This window comes from Hylobates moloch, unplaced genomic scaffold (genome assembly GCF_009828535.3).
Source record: "Hylobates moloch isolate HMO894 unplaced genomic scaffold, HMol_V3 SCAFFOLD_9, whole genome shotgun sequence".
In the NCBI taxonomy this organism is placed as follows: Eukaryota; Metazoa; Chordata; class Mammalia; order Primates; family Hylobatidae; genus Hylobates; species Hylobates moloch.
Genome location: NW_026652284.1, coordinates 42,609,538 through 42,632,938, shown reverse-complemented (window position 1 = coordinate 42,632,938; position 23,401 = coordinate 42,609,538). Strand labels below are relative to the sequence as shown.

At 39.3% G+C, this 23,401-nt stretch overlaps 2 long non-coding RNA genes across 4 annotated transcripts in view; both read left to right on the top strand.

The window, feature by feature from the left end:
* LOC131384272 (uncharacterized) overlaps positions 1-23,401 on the top strand; it is a 77,556-nt gene that overhangs the window by 22,962 nt on the left and 31,193 nt on the right. The window contains exons 1-2 of one of the 3 annotated variants that reach the window (XR_009214951.1): positions 19,539-19,650; positions 19,864-19,983. This is a non-coding gene — a long non-coding RNA (uncharacterized LOC131384272). Of the gene's footprint in view, positions 1-19,538; positions 19,651-19,863; positions 19,984-23,401 lie in introns of those variants that run through there. The other 2 variants (XR_009214950.1, XR_009214949.1) reach the window with 2 other exon arrangements.
* On the top strand, positions 20,287-23,141 carry LOC131384273 (uncharacterized). The gene is made up of 3 exons (XR_009214952.1): positions 20,287-20,307; positions 21,696-21,969; positions 22,569-23,141. It is a non-coding gene; the product is annotated as an uncharacterized LOC131384273 (long non-coding RNA).

Sequence of the window (23,401 nt, the reverse complement as noted above, 5' to 3'; positions counted from 1 at the left end):
CTTTATCATTTTTTATTGTGTCTATTTGATTCTTCTCTCTTTTCTTCTTTATTAGTCTTTCTAGTGGTCTATCAATTTTGTTGATCTTTTCAAAAAAGCAGCTCCTGGATTCATTGATTTTTTTGAAGAGTTTTTTGTGTCTCTATTCCTTCAGTTCTGCTCTGATCTTAGTTATTTCTTGCCTTCTGCTAGCTTTTGAATGTGTTTGCTCTTGCTTTTCTAGTTCTTTTAATTGTGATGTTAGGGTGTCAATTTTAGATCTTCCCTGCTTTCTCTTTTGGGCATTTAGTGCTATAAATATCCCTCTACAAACTGCTTTGAATGTGTCCCAGAGATTCTGGTATGTTGTGTTTTTGTTTTCGTTGGTTTCAAAGAACATCTTTATTTCTGCCTTCATTTCATTATTTACCCAGTAGTCATTCAGGAGCAGGTTGTTCAGTTTCCATATAGTTGAGCGGTTTTGAGTGGGTTTCTTAATCCTGAGTTCTAGTTTGATTGCACTGTGGTCTGAGAGACAGTTTGTCATAGTTTCTGTTCTTTTATATTTGCTGAAGAGTGCTTTACTTCCAACAATGTGGTCAATTTTGGAGTAGGTGTGGTGCGGTGCTGAAAAGAATGTATATTCTGTTGATTTGGGGTGGAGAGTTCTGTAGATGTCTATTAGGTCCTCTTGGTGCAGAGCTGAGTTCAGTTCCTGGGTATCCTTGTTAACTTTCTGTCTCTTGGGTCTGTCTCATGTTGACAGTGGGGTGTTAAAGTCTCCCATTATTATTGTGTGGGAGTCTAAATCTCTTTGTAGGTCACTAAGGACTTGCTTTATGAATCTGGGTGCTCCTGTATTGGGTGCATATATATTTAGGATAGTTAGCTCTTCTTGTTGAATTGATCCCTTTACCATTATGTAATGGCCTTCTTTGTCTCTTTTGACCTTTGTTCGTTTAAAGTCTGTTTTATCAGAGACTAGGATTGCAACCCCTGCCTTTTTTTGTTTTCCATCTGCTTGGTAGATCTTCCTCCATCCCTCTATTTTGAGCCTATGTGTGTCTCTGCATGTGAGATGTGTTTCCTGAATACAGCACACTGATGGGTCTTGACTCTTTATCCAATTTGCCAGTCTGTGTCTTTTAATTGGAGCATTTAGCTCATTTCCATTTAAAGTTAATATTGTTATGTGTGAATTTGATCCTGTCCTTATGATGTTAGCTGGTTATTTTGCTCATCAGTTGATGCAGTTTCTTCCTAGCTTTGATGGTCTTTACAATTTGGCATGTTTTTGCAGTGGCTGGTACCGGTTGTTCCTTTACATGTTTACTGCTTCCTTCAGGAGCTCTTTTAGGGCAGGCCTGGTGGTGACAAAATCTCTCAGCATTTGCTTGTCTGTAAAGTATTTTATTTCTGCTTCACTTATGAAGCTTAGTTTGGCTGGATATGAAAGTCTGGTTTGAAAATTCTTTTCTTTAAGAATGTTGAATATTGGTTCCCACTCTCTTCTGGCTTGTAGAGTTTCTGCCAACAGATCAGCTGTTAGTCTGATGGGCTTCCCTTTGTGGGCAACCCAACCTTTCTCTCTGGCTGCCCTTAACATTTTTCCCTCATTTCAACTTTGGTGAATCTGACAATTATGTGACTTGGAGTTGCTCTTCTCGAGGAGTATCTTTGTGGCATTCTCTGTATTTCCTGAATTTGAATGTTGGCCTGCTTTGCTAGATTGGGGAAGTTCTCCTGGATAATATCCTGCAGAGTGTTTTCCAACTTGGTTCCATTCTCCCTGTCACTTTCAGGTACACCAATCAGACATAGATTTGGTCTTTTCACATAGTCCCATATTTCTTGGAGGCTTTGTTCATTTCTTTTTATTCTTTTTTCTCTAAACTTCTCTTGTTGCTTCATTTCATTTATTTTGTCTTCCATCGCTGATACCCTTTCTTCCAGTTGATTGCATCGACTACTGAGGCTTCTGCATTCGTCACGTAGCTCTTGTGCCTTGGTTTTCAGCTCCATCAGTTCCTTTAAGGACTTCTCTGCATTGGTTATTCTAGTTATCCATTCGTCTAATTTTTTTTCAAAGCTTTTAACTTCTTTGCCATTGGTTTGAATTTCCTCCTGTGGCTCGGAGTAGTTTGATCGTCTGAAGCCTTCTTCCCTCAACTCGTCAAAGTCATTCTCCGTCCAGCTTTGTTCCATTGCTGGTGAGGAGCTGCGTTCCTTTGGAGGAGGAGAGGCGTGCTGATTTTTAGAGTTTCCAGTTTTTCTGCTCTGTTTTTTTCGCATCTTTGTGGTTTTGTCTACCTTTCATCTTTGATGATGGTGACGTACAGATGGGTTTTTGGTGTAGATGTCCTTTCTGTTTGTTAGTTTTCCTTCTAACAGGCAGGACCCTCAGCGACAGGTCTGTTGGAGTTTGCTAGAGGTCCACTCCAGACCCTGTTTGCCTGGGTATCAGCAGCGGTGGCTGCAGAACAGCGGATTTTGGTGAACCGCAAATGCTGCTGCGTGATGATTCCTCTGGAAGTTTTGTCTCAGAAGAGTACCAGGCCATGTGAGGTGTCAGTCCACCCCTACTGGGGGGTGCCTCCCAGTTAGGCTACTCGGAGGTCAGGGACCCACTTGAGGAGACAGTCTGCCTGTTCTCAGATCTCAAGCTGTGTACTGGGAGAACCACTACTCTCTTCAAAGCTGTCAGACAGGGACATTTAAGTGTACAGAGGTTACTGCTGTCCTTTTGTTTGTCTGTGCCCTGCCCCCAGAGGTGGAATCTACAGAGGCAGGCAGGCTTCCTTGAGCTGTGGTGGGCTCCACCCAGTTCGAGCTTTCTGGCTGCTTTGTTTACCTAATCAAACAACTAACTCAGCAATGGCGGGCACCCCTCCCCCAGCCTCACTGCCGCCTTGCAGTTTAATCTGGGACTGCTGTGCTAGCAATGAGCGAGGCTCCGTGGGCGTAGGACCCTCCGAGCCAGGTGCGGGATATAATCTCCTGGTGTGCCATTTGATAAGCATTCTTAAAATAAGTTCCAGCCAGGAATTTCATATCCCACCAGACTAAGCTTAATAAGTGAAGGAGAAAGACAATCTTTTCTAGACAAGCAAGCACTAAGAGAAGTCATTACCACCAGAGCAGCTTTGCAAAAGATCCGTAAGAGAGTTCTAAACGTAGAAAGAAAAGAACAATATCTGCTACCACAAAAACACATAGTCTGCAGACTCTACAAAGCAGCCACACAATAGAAATTGTAAATCAGCCAGCTAACAACTTCAGGATAGGATCAAAATCTCACATATCAATATTAATCTTGAATGTAAATGGCCTAAATGCCCCGCTTAAAAGGCACAGAATGGCAAGTCGAACTAAAAAACAAGACCTGTCCATCTCCTGTCTTCAAGAAACCCATCTCACACATAATGATACCCATAGGCTCAAAGTAAATGGCTAGAGAAGGATCTACCGTGTAAACAGAAAACAAAAAAGAGCAGGGTGTCACTATTCTTAGGTAAGATAAAATGGATTGTAAATCAGCAACAGTAAAAAAGGACCGAGAAGGGCATTACATAATGATAAAGTCTTCGATTCAACAGAAGACTTAAGTATCTTAAATATATATGCATGCAACTTTGGAGTACCCAGATTCATAAAATGAGTACTTCTTGACTTACAAAAAGGCTTAGCCACGCAGTAGTAGCAGGGGACTCAATGCTGAGTGAAAGCATTAGACAGATTGAGGCAGAAAACTAACAAAGAAATGCTGGACTTATACTCAGCACTTGACTAATTGGACTTAATGGACATCTACGGAATACTCCACTTATCAACCACAGAATACACATTCTTCTCATCTGCACATGGAACATACTCCAAGATCAACTGCACACTCAACCATAAAGCAAGTCATAATAAAATCAGAAAACCAAAACTCATACCAGCCATTCTCTTGGACCACAGTGGAATAAAAATAGATACCAATATCAAGAATATCTCTGAAAACCACACAATTACATGGAAATTAAACAATTTACTTCTGAATGACTTTCAGGCAAACAGGGAAATCATGGCAGAAACATAAAAATTCTTTGAAATACATGACAACAGAGACATGACGTATCAAAATCTCTGGGGTACAGCAAAAACAGTGTTGAGAGGGAAGTATATAGCACTACACACCTCCCCGAAAAAGTTAGATCTCAAATTAACGTTCTAACATCACACTCAGAAGAACTAGAAAAACAAGAACAAACTAACCCCAAAGCTAGCAGAAGGAAAGAAATAACAAAACCAGAGCTGACCAGGATGAAGGTGAGACCCCCAAACCCTGGCAAAGACTCAACACAGCCAAAAGTTTGTTTATTGAAAGGATAAAGTGAATCAATAGATTGCTAGCTATATTAACAACAAAAAAAAGAAAATCAACTAAGCACAATTAGAACCAACAAAGGTGACATTACAACCTATTCCATAGAAATGCAAAAAGATCCTCTGTGACTATTATGAATGCCTCTATGCATGCAAACTAGAACATCTACAGGAAATGGATAAATTCCTGGAAATACAGTCTCCCAAGATTGAATCAGGAAGAAACTGAAACACTGAACAGACCATTATTGAGTTCCAGAATTAAGTCTGTAATGAAAAATCTGCCAAACAACAAAACATCCCTGGACCAGATGGATTCACAGCCGAATTCTACCCAAGGTGTAAAGAAGAACTGGTACCAATATTCTACAGACACTATTCAAAAAAGTTAGCTTCATCTGTGAAGTAGAACTGATGATAACTGCGAGGACTGAAATCCACTAAACTACAGGAAGTCCGTGACACAGAAGCTAGTCATTGTGAACGTGGAAAGTTGCTCAAGGTCAGTCGTCTGTTAATACCGTCATACAGTTGGTAATTCAGATTAGAAATTTTTGTGTTTTAGTCTCTTTTTTAGCGTTTATCATACAATGTTGAAATAACCTATTTATGTCTTTTTCTCTAGACTGGAAGCTCTCTGAGGGTAGACTGTCTTGTATTTCTAGTGTTCAGCATAGTGTCTTTCAGAAAGTAGACACTCAGTAAAGATTACTTGAATAATTGAGATGTTTTTCTTTTTTTTTTTTTTTTGAGACGGAGTCTCGCTCTGTCACCCAGGCTGGAGTGCAGTGGCGCAATCTCGGCTCACTGCAAGCTCCGCCTCCCGGGTTCACGCCATTCTCCTGCCTCAGCCTCTCCGAGTAGCTGGGACTACAGGCGCCCGCCACCACGCCCAGCTAATTTTTTGTATTTTTTTTTTAGTAGAGACGGGGTTTCACCGTGGTCTCGATCTCCTGACCTCGTGATCCGCCCGCCTCGGCCTCCCAAAGTGCTGGGATTACAAGCGTGAGCCACCGCGCCCGGCTAATTGAGATGTTTTTCAACCTTTGTTAAACCTGTACTCTTTTTTGCTAAAAGTAAATTTTATACCTGCCTTTAGTGTTACTTGAAGTTTAAAATAAGTAAAAGGTGGTATCTAAAAACAAGCTGATGTTTTGTAATAAAGCATTGTCTCATTTTCAAAGTGCTTATTAAATAACTTAAAAGATTATGATGCATAGCCCATGGGGTTTCATTCTGCCTGACTCCATTCCTTGGAGAATCAGCCAGTGGATAAATTTCCTGGAAACAATGTTGAGTTTTGATGTCAGTTAGGATACCAACTAGATATATGACCTTAGGTTTCCTCAACTCGGAAATGACGAAAGTTGAATTATAATAGACTTTTAAGATATTACTCTCTTTAATTTTTACCTTACTAATAATACTTAATAATAGAGTGCTTACTGTGTGCCAGCTAACCCAGTCAACACTTTTCATGTATTATGTCTTAATTCTGAAAAATCTTTAGTGACTACTATGTTTATTATAGGCATTTTACCAATGAGAACAAGCAGAGTAGCTCAGACAGGAAATTATGAACAATATCACCAGCACAATCATTGAGTAGAAAATAACTTGATGCTTGTTGTGGAGGTCAGTGAAATAGAGGCGAATGCAGATTCACTCTCTACTGCTAAACTTGAATTGTTGCAGTAACAAAGACTTACACAGAAGGAGGCTGTCCAGATATTATGCTGCACCTCAAAGATGGCCAAACATATTCTGAGTGGTGACACCAGAAAAAGGGGGCATCACCTTAAGGTGAAATAAAGCACCAAAGCATTGCTTGAGAAATAAGATCCTTAGCTTCTAAACTTGGGATATATCCCTTATGTTCCAAGAAATTGACTCATAGCAAAGGAAAATTTTTCCTCCTGGAGTCCTCAAAAGTGTTTTTTCCTTCTTTAAGATAAGTACCTGTAATGAGTTCTCTCTATTTAAAAAGCCCTTAAAGGTATCTAGCAGTCCTTGTCAGCATTTTCACATAAGGGCTGTTGGTGAACTGATAGTGTTGGCAATAAATAGAAGGTGGATCATTAGTTTTGAAAAGCGTATTTTAACTCTGTGTTTTAAGCTGTCTTTTGTTTCCATTTATACTCATTTAGGTTTTTCTGCTTCCTCAAAGCCCTCTGATTAATAGTACTCTAGGCCAATGTTATGTTCTCAGTGTGTGTGTATGTGTGCACACATGTGTGTTGGGGGGAGAGAAATAGATAGACTGACCTATTCTGTACAGTGGATCAGATAAGTTTCTTCTACTGGCCTGCCTTGGAGCCTATTACTTATTTATAATATTTCTGTGGAAAAATGTGTTCAAATTTTTGAATAAATGTTCTACATTGAAGGTGCCAGTTATTCCATAAGGTTTAAATTTAGAATTTTAATTATAGGTTAACATCCTTATTAATACTGTAAATTGTACATAATGATTTGAAAATTTTATTATACATTGTTCATGTCACCAAAGGGGAAAGTTGAAAGAGAGTGTGTGTGTGCATATGTGCGTGTGTGTCTGTGTGCACATGCACAGATATGTATAATCTCAGGGATAGTTTTGATTTATTTTAATCAGAGACATCCTAACCGTGTTTTGCCTGAATTTTGTGAAATTAGTTCTCTCATTTAATGGCAGATTTTTAGAATATTTAAATAATAGAAAATATTGTGTCATGTTAGCCAGAATATTTTGTAGATACATCACAACAAATTAACGAATTACTAGATTTATATAAGCAAGTTTGACTTGAGTCATCGTGTGTTGAGAATAGATTTGAGTACCTTTTTGTTTAGTAAATTCTAATATTTAATAGTTTTTGTTGTTTTTTGAGTCATTGTTAAAAAGGTAAAGACAGAGTACAAGGCTGGTATTGGAGAAATTAGTTTGGGAGAACAACTGATGTTCTCTCAGTGCTGTTCTGAAATTCATCCTAATTACTGTTTGTTTTTATCTTTGTGCCTTGAGTTATGAAGAAAGCTGTAATCCCTGAGCCACGTAATGCTGCACAGCTTCCATTCAGCCAAGAGACGGTGCTGTGTATGGCTTTAGGGCTTGGTATTTTTTTTTTTTTTCCCCCAGATCTTCTGGAGCCTGTGGTATGGGACCCCTTTGTTGGGTGTTCACAGAATTTTAGGCCTTGGAGGTTTTATTTTTTATTTTTGTCTGGGAATGCTCCTATAAATATTCTTTAGCCTAAATCATTAACTTGATGTTTGTGACTGGGTATCTGTCTTCTAATTGTGCTCTTCCTTTTTACAGGCATGCCTTACATTTTCTTGTACAAAGTGGAATTTCCTGCTGTATCATGATCCTAATAGGAGTGGAGAACATATGTAAGTATTTACTTTGTTCACATAGAAATATGTATTTCACTTTGATATAATTGTATCAGAGTAGAATTTTATTACATTAAAGTAATTCTGAATTGTGATAACTTTTTTGTTTTTTTGAGATGGAGTTTCACTCTTATCATCCAGGCTGGAGTGCAGTGGCACGAGCTCAGCTCGTTGCAACCTCCACCTCCTGAGTTCAAGCGATTCTCCTGCGTAAGCCTCCTGAGTAGCTGGGATTACAGGCACCTGCCACCACGCCCAGCTAATTTTTGTATTTTTAGTAGAGATGGTGTTTCACCATGCTGGCCAGGCTGTTCTTGAACGCCTGACCTCCGGTGATCTGCCCGCCTCGGCCTCCCAAACTGCTAGTATTACCCGTGTGAGCCACCGTACCTGGCTGTGATTACTTTTTAAAGAAGAATTGCCATAAATACAAAACTAAAATCATTGGTATGTATCATTCCTCCTTTTACTTAAAGCAGAGGTTTTTAACCTCAGCACTGTTGATATTTTGGGATGGATGATTCTTTGACATTTACGACTAACCTGTGCATTGTAGGATGTTAAGTTGCATTACTAGCTTCTACTCACTAGATGGTAGTAGCACTTGGAACTGTAACAACCATTAATGTATCTAGTTATTTTCATATGTCCCTTGGAGGAGCAAAATTGCCTCCTGTTAAGAACCACAGACTTATAGTCTATAGGTGATGGCAGTGGAGAGATGGAGTGAAGTTAGTAGATTGGAGAGAGATTTAAAAGGACTGAGTGATGGCTGGGAAAGTACAGATAGAAAATAAGGTGTCAAGGATGACTCCTGTGTTTCTGGCTTGAACAACAGGGTAGATGGAAGCACTGTTTTCTGAGGTAGGGAGCCCTAAAAGTGGGGAGCTTGTTCAGGGGTAGAGTATTTCAAGGTGGTAAATATGTAGCCCCTAAACAGTGCTTGGTATGAAGTAAACACTCAATTTTTGCTGAGTAAGTGAAGGCTGACTTTAAGGTATCTGTGAGACATAAAATAGGAGATAGGTAGCTAAGGAATCATGCAGTAGGAGCTAGGTAGCTGGACCAGAGATGTAAATTTGGGAATAGAGATGGGCAAATGTACTTGGTTGAAAACTCAGGGACAGGGTGTACCAGCAGACCCTACTGGGGTATTCTGCAGTATCTGAGCTGTGATATATGACATGTGCACCATATTTCTGAATTCTGAAACACATATATCTGTAAGAGTTTTGCATAAGGAATCAGATATATGGCTTTTATTAGCCTTTCAGTCTCATTCTATTTTGCATCTTCTGTGTTTGGCACTGTTAGTCACTCCCTCTGTTGTAATGTGCAGTCTTCTCAATTTCCATTGACACTGCCTGTAATGACTTTTCTCTTCTGTAAACCAACACTTACAAGTTTTTGATATTTTGATTTTAATATTTATAAGAGGAGAAAGAATATTTAGATGTTGTTTCAGAGGAAGCAATTTTTATACCATTATGATCTTATCTTTAAAATCTTGTACAGATGAGAGGTTCACAGTGATGGTGCAGTTAATATCTGATGAAAAAGTTATTAATCAGGTTTAGATTAGATTACTGTAAACAGAGGATTTATATATTACTGGTGAAAGCAAAAGTAACATCATTCTTTTCAGTTGGAAGGCTAGTAAATTCTTGTTTAGCAATAGGAAATTATTTCTTTTTCTGAAAGGCAATTGCAGTCTGTGAAGTTAACCTTATAATAATTTAGACCTACACTGTTCAGTATGACAGCTCTGAGCCACATGTGACTGTGTAAATTTAAATTAATTAAAATTTAAAACTCAGGCCGGGCACAGTGGCTCATACCTGTAATCCTAGCACTTTGGGAGGCTGAGGCGGGAGGATCACTTGAGCCCAGGAGTTTGAGACCAACCTGGGTAACATAGTGAGACCTCGTCTCTACAAGAAAATCAAAAGGTGAGGTGGGAGGATCCCTTGATCCTTGGAGGTCGAGGCTGCAGTGAGTTGTCATCATGCCGCTGCACTCCCACCTGGGCAACAGGAGTGAGGCCCTGTCTCAAAAAAAAAAAAAAAAAAAATCAGTTTCTTAGTCACACCAGCCACATTTCAGGTGCTCACTGGCCACATGTGGCTAGCAGCTACATCGGACAGTGCAAATAGAGAACACTTCTGTCATTGCGGAAAATGATATTGGATAGTGCTGCTCTAGAGACTTACGGTTGTTTAAAATTAACGTTACTCTTTTACAGTAAGTATTCAGGGAGAAAATGCTACTTGTTTATATGCTGCTGATTTTTAGAATAGAATCTCCGTGTTGGAATTTGACTGTTGATGGAACAGATTAGGGTAGATAAGATTTGCCATATGGATGAATTGCTTGTGTTAGCAATAAATAGCAGGTGAATAATTAATTTGAAAAGTGTATTTTTATTTATTTATTTATTTATTTATTGAGATAGAGTCTTCACTCTGTTGCCCAGGCTGGAGTGCAATGGCATGATCTTGGCTCACTGTAACCTCTGCCTCCCGGGTTCAAGCAATTCTCCTGTCTTAGCCTCCTGAGTAGCTGGGATTACAGGCACCTACCACCATGCCTGGCTAATTTTGTATTAGTAGAGATGGGGTTTCACCATGTTGGTCAAGCTGGTCTTGAACTCTTGACATCAGGTGATCCACCCACCTTGGCCTCCCAAAGTGCTGGGATTACAAGTGTGAGCCACCACGCCCAGCTGAAAAGTGTATATTTTAATCTCTTTTTGATGTCTTTTCTATTTTAGTTTATAGCCATATATATATATTTTTCTGTTTGACTTTTTCTTTCTTATGTTCTTCTTATCTGTATATGCTCATTGTCTTTCTACTCAGGCCTTGGTAGTAATTAAAAATGTTTAATGGGTCAGACCTTAAGAATTTCACCCAAATACACAAGATGGGACTTAGAGCATTACTACGTATTGTCCAGTTATTTTTTATGTACAATATGATCTATTTCTTTTAGCCTAGTTTTACGTGGTATATATAATATATTTCTTTGACCAGCCAGGGTTTAAATATTTCAGATGAAGGATTTGGACTTCTGCAAGTACTGAACAGTTTTTACATTCTGGCCTGTCTCTGCTTTATGATAGTTTTTGCTTTATGTTCTTTATGAGATGTTCATAATGTAGTTAATGGCATGTGCTATAACAGACCCATATGCAAATTAAAATATTTTAATACACATAAACTTAATTTTTATAGCTCCCTTTAATGCTTATATGTATGCTTTATTCTTCTGATCCATATCTGGATAATTTACCTCTAATCTATAGTCTACTTTAGAATTCGGTGCTTTTTCCTAGTCTGTATTTTCATGTAAGTTTTGAGATTTTTTGAGGAAAAAAATTGAACAATTTAGGTATTAGAGACAAAGAAAAGAGTATTTAGGAATAGAATATCCTATATGCCTTAGTTTGAGCTGCCGTAACAAAATATCATAAACTACGTGAGAAACTACAGAAATTTGTCTTTCCCAGTTTGGGAGTGTGGACCCTCCAAGATCAAAGTGCTGAGCAATTTGGTGTCTGGCAAAGGCCTGCTTCTTTCTTCATAGTCACTGTCTTCTCTTTGACCTCACATGGTAGAAGGGGCAGAACAGCTCTGGGTGTCTTCTCTAAGGGCACTAATTCCACTTGTGAGGGTTCTGCCCTCATGACCTAATCACCTCCAAAAGGACTCACCTCCAGGTATCCTCATATTGGGGATTAGGTTTCAAATATAAATTTTAAGGGAATGCAAACACTCTGTGGCACTATATATTAAGACATTAATTCTCCTTAAGTAACAAAGCAGGAATGTAACTCTCACCATATTCACCCAGCATTTCTGAGAGCAGGTTTGGCAAACTATCTTTGTAAAGAACCAGATACTGAACCGTTAGCCTTGCAGGACCTGCAGTCTGTGTCGCTGTTCCAGTCTGCTGTCATAGTGCAAATGTATCTATACACAATATGCAAGCAAAGGAGCATGGCTGTGTTTCAGGAAAACTTTGTTTACAAAAACCGAAGGTGGTTTGGATTTGGCAAATCTGTATTCTAAGTAGACTCCTGCCACAGGGATTTTTTAAAAGAGCAGGAGGCAGACAGTCACTTTTTCTACTAGCTTTATGTACCCTAAAACTTAAAGCATAATAATAATAAAATAAAATAAAAAATATATATATATAAGTTTAAGTTTGCTAAGTGGAAATTTTAAACCTGCTTTAGCACAATAATGAAATATATGAAGTTTGTTTATTAATGACCTGTTATGAATTATTGTTCCAAAGCATTTCTAAAAAGGTGGTTGAAATGTTTGCCTTCCTCTTGGTATAGCTTTTGTGTAAAAGGGAAGTAAAATAATGCAGGGCATGAAGTTTAACATTTCAAGTGAGATGTATTTATTCAAAACAATATGAAAGAAGTAGTTAAATCACAGGATGTAAGATCAATAGGCAAAAATCAGTGTTGTGTCCATATAAAAGAAATGAATAGTCTAAAATTTTAAAAAATCCGTTCACCATAGCATCAAAAAGAACAATATGCTTAGGAATAAATTTTAAAAAGAATTGCAAGAGCTACACTGGAAATAAAAAGCATTGCTGAGAGAAATTAAAGAAGATCTATTAATAAATAAACAGAGGCATACACCATATTTATGGAGGACTCAAATCTTGTTAAGATGGCAATTCTTCCACATTTGAGCAATAGATTCAATGTAATCCCTGGCAGAATTCTAGCAGGATTTTTTTTTTTTTGAGACAGAGTCTTGCTCTGTGTCACCCAGGCTGCAGTGCAGTGGCACGATCTCGGCTCACTGCAACCTCCGCCTCCCCTGGCTTCAAGTGATTTTATCAAAATGAACAAGCTGATTCTAAAATGTAAATGGAAACACAAAGTATCTAGGATAGTTCAAAAAAAAATAGAGGAAAAAAGTTGAAGGGCTTACACTACCGCATTATAAAACTTACCATAAAGCTACAGTCATCAAGACAGTGTGCTAATAGTGTAGAGATAGACATGTTAATTACTTGAGTAAAATATGGTCAAAGATTGTTGACAAATGTGCTAGGGCAAGTCACTGGGGAAAGGATTATCTTTTCAACGGATGATGCAGTAACAATTATATATATACACATGCAAACAAATAAGTAATAAATCTTGAGTTCCATCTCAGAACATACACAGAAATTAACTCAAAATAGAGCAGAAACTTACAAGTGAGAAAAAACTGTACAACCTGTAGGAAAAAATAGGAGTAAATATTTTTGACATTGGATTAGCAAAGATATGACATTAAAAGATATGACATTATTTTTTTGAAGATATGACAAAATAAAAGGAAAATTAGTAGTTTGGACTTCATTAAAATAAAAAAAAAATTACTCTTCCGAAGAAGACACCATTAACAAAATGAAAAAAAACAAGCCATAGACTAGGACAAAATACTTGAAAAATTCATATCTGATAAAGGATTGTACCCAGAATATTTAAAGAACTAAATAAGCAACCCAGTAAGCAGACGGCAAAAGACTTGAATCAACATTTTATCAAAAAGATATATAAATGCAAAGTAAGCATATGAAAAGATATACTCAGCATCATTAGTGACTGGCAAAATGCAAATAGAAACGACAGTGAGATACCACTTCACACCCAGAAAGAGTGGCAGTACCAAGTGTGGGTGGTGCTGTGGGAAAGTGGAACCCTCACAAGTTGCTGGTGGGAATACAAAATGGGGCAGCCACTGAGGGAAAGAGTTCGTGGTTTCTTAAAAAGTTAAACTTCTACTTACCATAAAACCGAGTATTCTACTCCAAAATAAATGGAAACATATCCTCATGGAGACTTGTATGTGAATGGTTATGGCAGTATTGTTCATAATAGCCCAAATTGGAAACAACCCAAACGTTTGTCAGCCATGAGTGAACTGTGGTACATCCACACAGTGGAATACTATTGAACAGTGACAAGGAATGTGCCACGTGCCACAACATGGATAAATGCTCAACTCCACATGCTGGGTGAAAGAAGCTAGACAGCAGACTAGTTTATATGATCCCATTTATATGAAATTTCTACAAATGACAAAACTAGTGACAGCAAGTAAGTCAGTGGCTGCCCAGGGGCTAGAGATAGGAGTGAGGATTAACTGCGGATGGGAATGAAGGGACTTTTGGGGTGATGGGAGGATTCTAAACCTGGACTGCATTGTCAATTCACTAAAACACATTGAGTTGTACACTTAAATTAGGTGAGTTTTATGACATGTAAGTCTACCTTGAAGCTGAAGAATAAAAGATAAATATTATAAGGGGAGATGTAACGAGGAATATCAGTACTAAAATAAAACTGAGGCACAGCTTGAATGTTGGTTTAAGGGTTTTGTATATTTGCTCATTTAAGCAAATGTATAGATGTTTATATGCCTCTGTATTTTTTTGGGTTTAATTTTAAGAATGAAGGATCAAAAGGAACATTGACCTTCAAAAGAGGGTGCCCTCGAAGGAAGGAGATGTAGATGTTGAGGGGGAGGCATGATCCTTCACATGTTGGAAGGGAGTAGTTCTTTGGTGTGCTGAGATAGAGTACCACCTGATGAAATAAGAAAAGGTACACATGGTCCGAGGAAGGATGACCTTAGTTACAGTGAGAATATTTAACAATGTGATTTGTGGAATATTGCATTTGTCATTGGAAATATGTAAATAGATGCTGAGGGGACATTTTGTTTTGGATGCCATAGGAGATTTTGCCAGGTGGCTTCTACACTCTCTTCTGGTGGTCATTCCTGACAAGCCACAGGGGGAGTTGCTGAGCCGCCGATGTCATCTGTTCAAGAGTGCCTTTCCCTTAAATCCATAAAGAACTAAAGAAAATTGAAAAGTTCTATCATTTCAATATTGGTTTTTTCCCTTTTCTCTGCCTTTTATGCCTTAGTTCATCCATTCTTTCTCTTTGGTTTTTATTCTGCATCAAAACATGTGGAAGGGGAGAGGTAGCTGATTGTGTGTCCTGCTGACGGCATTACTCCTGGAGAGGTGGTGGCACCTCATTGTATAAATAAACAAGTGGAGACTGAGTTATTATGTATTTTGAGGCCATGTAGCTTAGGGGTCCTGGTCCTTGGCCTTTTAACAACCTGGTTGTGCAGCAGGAGGTGGTGAGTGGGCATTAGAGCAGATTCATGTGTGTTTACAGCTGCTCCCCATCATTCGCATTACGGCCTGAGCTCTGCCTACTGTCAGATCAGCAATGGCATTAGATTCTCACAGGAGCGTGAACCATGTTGTGAACATGCTTGTGGGTGCATGCAGGGGATCTAGGTTGTGTGCTTCTTATGAGAATCTAATGACTGATGATCTGTCACTATCTCCCATCACCCCCAGATGGGACAGTCTAGTTGCAGGGAAAGAAGCTGATGCCTCCCATTGATTCTACATTATGGTGAGTTGTATAATTTCATTATATATTACAATGTAATAACAACAAAGTGCATAGTAAATGTAATGTGCTTGAATCATCCCAAAACCATCCTCCCCAACAATGAAGAAAAATTATCTTCCACGAAACTGGTCCCTGGTGTCAAAAAGGCCGGGGTCCTGTGGTATAGCTAGGAAACAGTGGAAACTGGATTTGAACCTGTATCTGTTCTACTCTGAGCATGGTGTTTTTAAGTAATCTAATTTCATTTGGCTGAAATTTATTCGCACTATGTGTCACAGGCACTTTGCCCTTTATTTCTTTTTATGAAATGTAAAACTATTGCTGTTAAAGGAATTAAAGATAATCAGCAGACAGAATCTTTCTTGAGAGGTAGGATGAGGAAGTACAAGTCAGTTTCTTTTTCTTGATTTTGAGAACATGCTGTGTTTTAGAACTGTTTCCAAAGTTTATTGTGTGTATGTATGTGTTTTAAGATTACTCAGGGGAAATGATTAGCCATGTGTCTTTTCTGGCCTCAGAATTCCCCAGGGGATTGTGTCCTCTGAAAAGCAGCCACCAGAGCCTTTTTCCTAGGACCTGTGTGGTGCGGAGGGTCTGAGAGCGCTTTTGGCCTCTCTGTCACTGCAGCCTGGCATAAGCTTGCTTGCTTCAGCGTACATCCTGAAGCTGTGCCCCAGCCCTGATCTCCTTGTCCTAGAGCCTCTCTTCATCCCTCTTTCACAAGACATCTTTCACCTGTGCTCCCCACTGTGGTTGATGCCATCTGACTCTGTCCTTCCATTTTCTCTGGCCTCGGCACTCACAGGATATCTGACTCCAGGCCAGGAGGAGCGAGCAGCAGGATTTACTTGAGGGCCGCTTTGCTGGAGCTTTGGTCCTCCATCAGATTCAGCTGTGGAGTGTGTTCCTCAGGCACAGGATGTGGGCGTGGGAGACAAGTGGAGTGTGTCAGAGTGGGAAAGGACAGAATTGAGGTTAAATCCCTGAGATGCATGAACATCAGTCTCAATTTATAGAAAGATCTCTTCACTCTTTTGTGGTAGACAGAATTCCAGTAAAGGCTGTGAATTGTGAAATCAGGCCATTTGTTTATTAGTTCATTCATTTATTCATCTTATTTATTAGACCAACTTCGCGCCCCTCTCTTATGTCCTAGGCACTGTCTGGCAGCTTCCCCGCTGAAGTATTCAGTATGGTGGGAGGCATGTGAACACACATTTTAATACTGTGTGCTAAGAGCTCTGGTAGGAGAGAGTTTGTAAGAATAACTAACCCAACTAGCAGCAAGCAACTCAGGCAACAGCTTCCTGCGGGATGTCGTGCGTGAATTAGATACCAGGACCCCAAGGAGCTGAAGAGGTCACATGGGAGGATTTTACTGCAGGATGGACAGCACAGGCAAAGGCATGGAGGCATGAAACAGCATGGCGTGGAAGCACTAGCAGCTTAATAAGTAGCCTGATTAGAGGGGGCAGTGTGTGTGTGTGTGTGTGTGTGTGTGTGTGTGTGTGTGAGAGAGAGAGAGAGAAAGAGAACAGGCAAGCGTGTGAGCTGGTGGGGGCAGGGTGACACATCTCAAGGTACGCTTTCCCAGTCCTTCCTTCTCCTTTGGCTGAAGTATATTGTTTGGGTGATAGTTTCCCTATCCTGTCAAATGAGAAACAAATGCATCAAATATGTTTCATGTACTAAGGGATATCGACATAGGGCTAAATTCTTTTATCTGGCTGTTATTTAGTATATATGTCTTAAAAATGGACACAGGTGTGCCTTGCCTATAAAAAAAGTACGATCTGACTTTGGGAACAATTCCGGCATGCATCTTGGTGTGTGCCACAACCAGCAACATTTAAATAAGGCTCTATGGGTAGGTATAATCTGTGTGCATGGACTTTGCTCACATAGAAATTCAGCTCACTGGTACATCGTTGTTTGACGTTATCTTGCTTGTTTACTTTTTCGTCTGTCCTTCCCATGCACTGTGAGTGCTGTGGGAGGGATGGTCCTGCCTGTCTTAGGTACTGCTCCATCCCAAGGGCCTCACAGAGTGTCCGGCATATGGTAGCTTCTCACTGAATACATGTAAAGAATGAGTTTATGAGACAGCCTGTTTTTGTTTATCCTCCACCACCCCCTTTGCCTTGTTCTCCATGACTGTTCTTTCTTCCTCTCTGGAAAATATTGTCTCTTTTTTTCCACAGGCGTTTTTCACCCTGTTCCCTCTGCCTAGAGTGTTCTCCTGTCTTCTCCATCCCCTCTCTCTTCCTGATCTTTCAGATTTCACCTTAAGTATTACATCCTTGGCGAATCTTGCCTTGATCTCTCAAGCTAGGACAGATGATTTACACACACTCTCATAGAATTGTTTTCCTTTCCTTCTGTGAATTTATCTCAGTTTTTAATGATAAATGTTTGAGAGAGTTACTTGAGTAATGTGTTCTGCCCCCATTGACTGCAAATTCTGTGTGCCTATTTTATTTTCTGAATATAGTCAGTACTAAGAGATTGTATGTTCTCAGTGTTTACTGGTGGATGAATGAGTGATGATGTGCTTCTGCATGAGAACACACCCTGTCCAAGGAGCCTCCTAGAGCTCCCGCCTCCCAGCTAGAGCCTCTGTCTCCCTTAGAATGCTGGGTGCACCTCAGGGCCTGCCCCCTGGGGATCTTGTGAACAGCCACTGTAGCACTATAAATTCTCCTGTTTCTTTTCTATGCCCTGGAACAATGTCTCCTCTCTGATTCTTGTACCTGGAATATCTGTTGCCGGACTATACTTCACTCTCTGTTCCTAGAGAAGAAGCACAGGGCTGGAAAGGAGGGAAGGGCTGAATGTAGGGAGCCTCACCACTTAGGTTGTGGAAGAGGAGAGGGAAGAGAAATGTGTTTCAGGCATACCTAATTGGAAAAAGACATGTTTTCTAGAGAAGATGGCACAGTGTGGCCAGGTTCTTTTATATTGGAGTGTGTTAAACAAGCTTTTGTGGATGGGTGTGGGAACACAGGTGACCTTTGTGTGTTTTGTTCTTTGTTTTCTAACTTTTCTATGGGAAAAATTTGTTTTGAGTTCCAAAAATTAGTCTCATATTTCTGGAACACAGCACGAGAGAACTGCCAATATTCAAATATAAACAGCAGAAACATGGGATTGTTAAAATGGGAAGAGTGGACACCTATTAACCTTGGGAAGTTAAGCTGAAATACTTCCGTTATAACTTGGAAGTAATTTTTAATGATGTAAATGATCCAAAGAAAACATGTAAAAGATGGAAGTATATGCAGTAAAATTGCATAAATCTAATGGGTTGCCAAGCTGTGTATGGGATTATATTGTAAGAACTGTAATTTTAAAGTGATTTTAAACATACCATCATGTGGCTTAGCTGCCCACCAATTTGAACAAATACTTATTGTGTGCCACAGTATTTCCAGAAACTCAAAGGAGATGGGGTCTTTATTCTTTGAAACACACAGTTGAGAACATTAAGACAGTGATTCCTCCAACACATGATTACTGTTACAAAGAGGGGTATACCATAAGCTGGGGTAGGGGTGGGGGGGATCTGGGAGGGAGCAACTAATGTGGAAAGCAGTAAAACCCAGACTATGTATTAGCCACTGACTGTGTATTTAGTAGAATAAAACAGTTGGAAACAGAGTACAGATATTTGGTGTTAAGTAGAATTCTGGTAACATATATTTAACATACTGGCGCATATTGTGATATTTTCCTCAGAAGTCTGCTTTATTGATGATAAAATGGAACAGTGGACTAGAACATGAAAAAAGATTGAATTCAAACTCTGACTTACGTGTAGTGGCCTTAGTGATTGATTTTATGCGATTAAGGGAAGCAGCCTTGCTTAAGATGACTTTATGTCTCAACTATCCTTAGTATTCCATGTTGACCCTAAATGTCAATTTATTTATCTTTTGGGAAACAGTGATAACTTTAGACACTTGGTTGCATGTGGTGTGCATCAGCCACCCTGCCCGCCACCAGGGGCATGGACCCCTGGCCAGATGCTGCCGGACACCTTATTCAGGAGGTCAGCCCAGCAGCTGTAGGAGGGCGGGAGCTGGTGCTCAGCCCCATCCCAGTGGCTGCACAGTGCCCAGCGCCAGGATCCCTCGCTTTGGGCGCTTGTCCAGGAGCAAGAAGGGGGTGGTGCAGTCAAGCGGGCCCTGGGGCAGGCCTGGCCCAGCCCTTCGTTCTGGGGAGCCCCGCCAGCCCACAGGCCCCTCTGCGGCAGCCGCCACCTGCACGTGGTGCCGCGAGAACGTGGCTCAGGGGCGGTTTTTCCGCCATGCGCAGATTCTCGCTTAGCGCGGGGGGCACCAGGGGGCAGCTGGTTGAGGTGCGCATGCGCACTGGCACCTAACGGCTCTTCGGGTCTTCTTAGAGGTTGGAGATGCCCCGTCTTCTCCAACTTCTGCCAAGTCTTCAGAGAGGTTGGAGTGCGCCTGTCTGAGGTCGGGGCCAGCCCACCTTGCTCTCTGTTGCTGGGCCTGGTGGGGGCTGGGTGGGGGCTGGGTGGGGGTTGGGCAGGGGGAAGGGCGAGGGCAAGTTGTGGCCTCTCTGAAGCTGGTAGCGGGGCCACAAAGATAGTGGCTGTGGAGAGCCACAGGGGCCAGGTACCCCTGAGCAATTTGGGTAACTATATCTTTACTGACGTCTGGTACTAGACCCCAGATGAGGATCTCGGGAAGATCCACAAAGCTGCGTCCAGGGGAACGAACGTGTGGAAGCTGCAGCGGAGCCTCCTGCTCAAGAGTAAAGGACAGGTCTGAAACCTACAAGAACAGGTGTCGGGGGCTGCGGGCTGCGGGAGGAGGTGGGCAGGTGGGGAGAAGCACCCCCTTCAGAGTTGGGGGCTTGGGGAGTGGGGGCGAGGGGAGGCATGGAAAGAATGGGTGTGCGGGGCGGGCCGTTCTGGTGCCCAGGACGCTGGGCTTTCTTCCCGGACGGGCTCCGCTTCGCCTGGGATGTGGACGTCTTGGAGGCGGAGGGTCCAGGCCATCTTTATGAGCAGCAAAATAAACCCAAAACTTTAGCTGGTTTCTGACTCACCCACAGTTCCTCTTACAGAGCACTTCAGAGAGAATTTTAAAGTGATTTAATTAATAAAAGTATGTACAGTGTTTTATTTTTGATGTATACAGTTTAAAATATAATGTTAGATACATTATAGAAAGCATAATGAAAGAAATAATTTCCATAATATATCGCCTTCTGGGCTAAGAACATTTTGGGTAAAATCCAATATTTTATATCAATGAATTCTTATGTAAACATGTTCTTTGCTGAGGAACCTTAGAAGGAAACTTTGAAGTGGGAAGATTGCTCATGTTCTTGAATAAGACGGCTCATTTTTCTCAAGGTGTGAGTTCTCTATCAATTTTACATAAATAAAGTTATCAAAGTTAACATTTTTGAAATACACATGCTTTTAGTATTGTGATAGCATTAAGAAAATTTTTGTAATGGAGTTAAAATTTTAGTCTTCTATATATCAAAATATGCTATCAATTTTCACTAATAGTTTGCTAATGCTGAAAAGACAGGTAAATGAATGCAGAAGAATAGAAAATCCAGAAACACCCAAATATGTGTAAGAATTTATAACATGGTAATGGTGAGACTTTATACAAGTAGGAAAAGATGAATTATGTTTATAAATGAAATGCCTGCCTTGTGGAGAAAACTAGCTAGATTTTTATGTCAACAAAACGAGTTCCTCATGGAATTTAGATTAAAAAATTTAAATATACAAAATTATAAAAAATTATAAAAAATACCAGAAGAAAACACAAATGCCTATTTATTTAGATAGATTGTGATGTTAACAAAGACCTTCCTAAGAACCTCACAAGCAAGCATTCCGAAGATTTAATTTAGCAAAATTAAAATTAAGTCTGTATATGACAAAAAGCAAAAGACAACATACTTGTAAAATACTTACCGTGTGTGTGTGTACATATTATACCAGAAATAGATCTTTATTTTACAGATAATTCTTTCAGATCGACGTGAAAAGAACTCTAAAATTGGGCAAAGTTTTTTTTTCAGATCTGCAAGTGATTTATGCACATAGGAAAAATTAGTGTTCCTGGTAAGAGAAGGAATTTAATTTAAAAGCAGAATGAAATACTGTTTTCTAGCTACAAAGTTTGTAAGGATGAAGAGCAGTGATATTTACACTACTGCTTAAAGTTTAAGTTGCTGATGACTTTTTAAATAGACAATTTGGTGGTAAGTAGCACATTTAGAAAATGTTTATGCCCCTTACCAATCAATTCTATTATACTAAAATATATTTAGGAAACAATGAGAGATACATGCAATTTGTTTTTTTCAGCAGTGCTTAAAATATTATTGTATTAAGAAGAGTCCATATAATGGAAGTCATAAATTTGTGGATTAGTGTATTCTGTGGACTTTTAGCACCTTTAGAAGTGAAGAGAACCATTTTATCTGTTTGTTGATTTATATACATTTTTTTCTTTCTTTCTTTGAGAGTCTCATGTTCTTGGCTCAGTGCCACCTCTGCCTGCCGAGTTCAAGCTATTCTCATGCCTCAGCCTCCAAAGTAGCTGGGATTACAGCCATACATTATTTCTAACCTACTGTAAAACAACACAGCAAAATTGGCCGGCATAAATTGAATCAACATGTAAAATTTAGGAGACATGCAAAAATCTGTATTTCAGGCTCCTCTTAAACAATCAATTCTAGTTTCCCTTGAGCCCATATTACTGTTTGGTGTGTTATGAAGAGGCTGTAGCTTCAAAGTAAGTCTATGTTCTCTAGTTTGTCACTGTGCCCACCTAGGTACTGCACTTACTCGGGTCACACCCTTTACCTCTGTAAATATTTTAGTTAACAATTCCTGTTGTATTGTAAAGATTTCAAGGTTTTTCAGACAGTTGATAATTATAGTATGTAGTCTGTATATTAATCCCTTAATAATGGAGTTGACTTTTAGAATTTAGAAGTTGTTTTTTAAAACAACTATTTTTCTTTATGCCATAAATAATCATCTCATTAGAATGCTTATAAGCCTTTTTAGGTTAATCGTTGTTATATTTGGATAGGTTATGAATATTGCAGAAAACATCTTTCTCCTGAGCATTGTCCCTTAAAATCAAAGTGATTTAGTGGCTTTTATTATGTCAAAATAATCCATGTAGATAGGGTAGAATTTTTATTGATAAGTCATTGTATTTGTAGTTTTGATATTTTGCCAAAAATAGTAAGTAATTTTAAGTAGCAATGGAAATAGATACCAGAATAAAAATGGATTAATGCATTTGAAGAAGTAGATGTGCATTGGGGTCTTAGGATTATCATTATAATTGAGAATAAAATTTCATACTGAACTTTCTAACAGCTAAGAGAAAATTCTGTCATCTTGTGTAGAAGAAATCCCATGGACCATTCAATTATTTATAAGCAATCGAAGTTCATTTGAAGCCAGACTATTTTAATTTAGAGCCTATTTCCTTAGCGACTTATTTGGAGCAGGAGGGCCTGACTTTGGCATCTGGGATCCTCGGACCATTGATAGAATCAGGCAACTTTGTGTCACCTGGAGGAAACCTCCACCTTTATTGGAAAGCTTTAAAAATTGTTTTCCTGAAGTTTTAATTCCTCAAATAGTAATGTTTGCCACAAAAAAGTATTTTCAAATAGGGAATAGGCAAAGTTCAAGACATTTCTTGAATACTGAACAAATGATTCACAGTTTTACAATATTTCTCAAATGTAGATGATCATAGGATCTTTCTGTTGGGGTATAGTCTTTAACTTCTGGTAAAGTAAACTTATGCCATTTTGGAAATTTATAACTGTCTTAATGATAATATTAATCTCATACGTTATATGAATTCTACACATCTAAATACTAATTTGCATACATTCTGTAAATCTACTGAATAAAATGAGCCATTCTTATTCATTTGAATCCTGACTTTCCTTTGGCTTAAAGTTTTCAAAAAATTAAAGTAAAAATTACTGTGTTTTAAAAATTTGTTTCGATGTTTCAACCCCTTTTTTTCCATAGCACTTTTAAGAGCTAAAATTGATTTAAATGTTAGTCATATGACTAGGACTGCTATTGTCCTGTTGTGTATACTGTATTCTACTCAATGTCACCATGGATTATGTGATGCCTCTATTTTATGTGTCAATAAAAGAATGTTTAAATGCTGCCAAATATAGTAA